Raw genomic sequence first — 4724 nt, 5'->3', positions numbered from 1 at the left:
CAGTGTTTCACTGAAGTCTTTTCTTTCAACTCTAGTTCTGGATTTGAGTCTCTTTTATCAAAGGCATAAATAACTCTCAAGCTTGTGAATACTGTACAGTTTTTTGGACTAGTTCAAAAGGATACAGTCCCTTTGCCCCACTGCACTTAATGAAAAAAATAAAACAGTAGGTGCACATCTGCCTTGCATATCCAGCTACCCACAAGACACAGCCATTTGGAGGTTCTCATATCCACCCGTGCTTTGTTCCCCTCCTCTGAGCTCCTGAAGCACTCAGTGCTATCCTTTGGGGTGATAGTGCAGGCAAAATGATTATCCCAGGGACAGTGGGAGGGACTATCCCTGCTTGAATGGGGCAGCTTGATGTGGGAATGCACGGTGGTGTACCGGACATGCTGGGAACCAGCTTCGGGGATCCCAGAAAACCAGAGAGTAGATTGCAGAGCCACTGCCAGTATGTGTGGGGGGTGGTGCAGTGGGAATGGCTTAGCAGGTGGGCTTTATAAAGATGGGACTGTGGAAGGCAGGCCATGTAGGAGGAGAGTGTGATACAACCCCAAGAGGAAGTAATGAGGATGTGGACCAAGGTGCTGTTGTAGGACCAAGGGGGGCATTTTGCAATGGATTTGGTCTGGGGGTTGAAGGTCAGATTGCCAAGATTTTGATCCTGACTGCTTGGTGGTGGAGGTATTGGAAGATGGGGATTCCAAAGGGTGAAGTGTTTTGAGCATAAGAATCCAGTTGAGATGATATTTCACGCAGTGGAAATAACCAGTAAATAGCTGGAAGTCCCTATGTGAGTCTTAGAACATATGTCCAGTCTTGAGATCTAAGTTGTTCACGTAAGTTGAGATGAAAAAGTTAACCAACTTGAACAAGTGTTTCCACTTTATTCTTAACAACAAAACCCCACAAAAAGTAATAGCATCAGTCCTAGCAGATAACAGCATAAAAATAACTGTTGGAGATTTTATTTGAACTCAAATACATCTCTGATCAGAGAAACATTAGTGTCAAAAAGAGGAAGTAACATGAGAAGGGGGAAACGTGTAATGAACATCTCGGTCCTAGTAGAAAGGAGGAAAATGTGGTATCTTATGATTCATAGATGTATGCCTTTTGCGAAGTTACTTTTTATTTGTAAAACCAAATGTAAGAGACTTTTAAACTCTTGTTTCCTAAAAGGTCCTAGGGCACTACATATGCCTTAATGAAATTTAAAATTTTTTTGAAATACAAAATACTGGTGCTACCTGAAAACAGAACCAAAGGATGAAGAGAAAGCATGTCACCCTCTTCAGGCATTCAGTTCCCCTTTCTCCCACCCATGTTACCTTCTTCCGCTGCCTTTAAGAGACAGCCAGAAATACACACTTTAAAAAGAAAATTCCTGCTTACACCAAACTTGAGCATGAAGCCTACTAATGTTGCATCCTAGGGCTGCGCTCCTGCAGCGCACAATCTAAGCCAGGAGAGAAACAGACTTCGTAAGAGGTGCAAACGGTGACAAATAGCACGAAAGAGATCCGCAGTGTTAGAAGCTTGTCCAGGGCTGCTGACACACGGGGGGTCATGGGGGGGCGGGGTCTGGGCAGAATGGGGTCCCAAACGGCAGGCCTCAGCGGAGGCCTCCCAGCGGTGATAGCTCCGCGTGTGCGCGGCTTTCGGGATCCTCCGACTAGGCGGTAGCAGCTCTGGGACAGGCTTCCGGAACCCCAGAAGCTCCCAGCGGAACCGGGCACAGGTGCCGCCCTGCTGACGTCAGGCGGCGGACTCCCGAGATGCCTTGCGCGCAGCGCCCGAATCCAAGCGCGCGCCTGAAGTGTGTGCTCTGTGACAGGGGGCGGGGCACCCGCGGGCAGACTACACCTGGCCCTAGGCGTCCGCCTAAACCTGGGTGTGTGAAACAGGTCGTGTCCCAGCACCGGGTCGCCGCGGGCAGCGGGAGACTGATAATCCACATGAGGTTGTGTGCTGTGTGCAAGCAGTTTACTGGACCTCAAAGGACAAGTGCGAGAGCAGCTGAATTGTCACAATAATAGTAATAAACTGGAGTCACGTGCATGACAACTGAAAGTCATGTAGTACTTGTACCAGGGAGTGTTTTCAGCGGTTTACAAATACTGGATCCTACGGCCACCCTACAAAGTAGGTACCAGAGCAGTGATGAAGGGCACGGACTCTGGAACTAGACAGCCCAGCTCGCATCCTTGCTTTGCCACTTCCCAGCAGTGTGCCCTGGGGGAGGCGGGAGCCTCAGTTTCCCCATCTGCTAAAAGAATAATTCTAACGCTATAAATTTGTTAGGATTAAATGAGTTAAAATTTGTAAAGCGTACAGAACAGTGGTTGGCACACAGTAAAGTCTAAGTTTTTGATGACTCTTAGTTTTACAGATGAGAAAACTGAGGCACAGAGAGGTTAAGTAATTTTCCTAAGACCACACAACTAGTCTGTGATGGAGCTGGGATTCAAATCTGAGGAAGTCTGGCTTCAGAGCCTGCACTTAAAAAAATTGTATATGTTTATTGCCCTGACTGGTGTAGCTCAGTGAGCTGGGTGTAGTCCTGCAAACTGAAGGGTTGCCTGGGTTGTGATTGCAGTCTTCAGCTTCTGATCGGGGTGCACACAACAGGCTACCGATCAATGTTTCTCTCCCTTTCTCCCTCCCTTCCCCACTCTCTAAAAATAAATAAAAGCTAAGAAGAAAAAATATTTAAAAAAATTGATTTTGGAGCTAGAAAAAAACATAGATTTGTTGTTCCACATACTGACGCACTGATTGGTTGATTTTTGTTTGTACCTGGACCAGGGATCAAACCCACAACCTTGTGTTATCTGGGAAGGCACAACGTTCTAACCAAACGAGCTGGCTGGCCAGGGCAGAGCCTGCACTCTTAAATACTATGCTTTAGCAATGAAGAGGGGATGTCCGTATGAATTATTTTATGAGAGAAGTGGGTGGGGAAGCCCTGAATTGATAGATGTGGAATCTTCTAGCACTTGAGATGTTAATGTTTCTTCCTCAGTGGTAAATGAAATTTTCATTAGCTGGCCCCAAGTGCCCAGCAGCTTCTGGAAGAGGAGTCTGAGGCAGAAGCGGGGGGCTAAGAGGCTGGCTCTCGGCCAGGTCTCCCCAGGCTCCTGTTCATTTTCCTTCCTCTCAGCAGGCCTTCTGGGGAGCCAGGTGTGGAAGGTACTTGTTACATGGCAACTTAAAATGGAAAATCCTGAACTCAACAGCTGAATTCTGGGCCTTGGGGATATTCGGTGAATGCAGGGACCACTTGAACCTCAGCATGCCCATGGTTTTGTGGAGGTAAGAAATGTTCAGACCTGTAGAGAACTTTTAGCATTTTATTTGGTCCAAACTGACAACAATTGCCGGGAAGCAAAATCAACGAATTGAGAAAGTGCTCTGGAAAATGGCAGTTTTACCACTTATTTTATACAGCAGAATAAAAGGGGAACACTAAAAGGGTTATAGTGGTGAAGATTACCATATATAAAAGGTAAAATGAATAGACACATTCTTCCTTGACAATTGTGGATAATTAACAGTTAATAATCAACATGCTAAGCGAAATAAGCCAGGCGGTAAGAGACAAATATCATATGATCTCACCTTTAATAGGAACCTAATCAATGGAACAAACAAACAAGCAAAACATAACCAAACATACTGAAATTGAGAACAGGCTGACAGTGACCAGAGGGGAGGGAATTTCAGGGGAACAGGGGAAGGGTTTGCAGGAACAACTATGAAGGACATATGGACAATAACAAGGCAGTGGGCGGAAATGGGAGGGAGGTGGGGAGGGTTGGGGGAGTTGGCTGGAATGGGGGTAAAAGGCAGAAAACTGTACCTGAGCAACAATTAAAATAAAAAAATTAAAAAAGGAAACAACAATCAGTACAATAACAATAACAGTGAGGAGCTTTGTGGTCTCTGGGTGGTTGTGCCTGAAGGGTCTAGAAAAAAGGAAATTATCTTGACAAAAGGAGTTGTAGATGCAAAACCACAGGCTCAGCTAAGGTATAAAGACTGACCTTTGTCAGGGACAATACCCAGGGAGGGCCTGACATCCGATCGGATTTCAGTTAGAAAGTTTTGCCTTCAGACCGTCCTGTGTGGTTGGTTACTTTCAGTCTCTGAGTTTGTAAAGCCGCCAGGCAGGCCTCCCCTGAGCTTGCAGGTTTAGTATGTGGCCCCTTCCCTAGCCTCTCGTCCCCAAGGCCAAAGGTGGATACGCATGTCAACAAGCAGATTAGGGGCAGCGGACCCCAAGGATAAATAGGAAATGGGTGGGAGGGACCGAAGTGTTGCTGACCCCAGCAAAGGCAAGGAAGCTAGCAAGTTTCTTTTGGCTAGAGATGGGGGTTGGTGGCCGGGCACAATCCTATTAATCTGATTAGGAAGGACGGAGATTTTAAGTTCTGGAGAAGCTAGATTAGGTTTACATTTAGGGGGCTCACTCGGGCTGCCAGGCAGGAGTAGAACCGACGAGCCAGAGCCCCCGAATTCGAGGCTGACGAAGAAGCAGGGTGGCAGGCGCAGCCCTGGTGTAGGCGGGGGTGAGGGGGCGGGTTCAGGGCAGGGGCTGCAGGCCGAGGATCGGCTTGGACTGGCCTTGGGGTAGTTTCTCCCAAGGCCGTTTCCCGACCTTACTCTCCCATCCTTGCGGCTGACTCCCTTTCCTCGGTCTTTGCTATGTGGGGCTACTC

Source organism: Phyllostomus hastatus, unplaced genomic scaffold, assembly GCF_019186645.2.
Source record: "Phyllostomus hastatus isolate PE091 unplaced genomic scaffold, TTU_PhHast_1.1 phas_contig_17, whole genome shotgun sequence".
Taxonomy (NCBI): domain Eukaryota; kingdom Metazoa; phylum Chordata; class Mammalia; order Chiroptera; family Phyllostomidae; genus Phyllostomus; species Phyllostomus hastatus.
Note: the sequence above shows the minus strand (reverse complement) of the source record.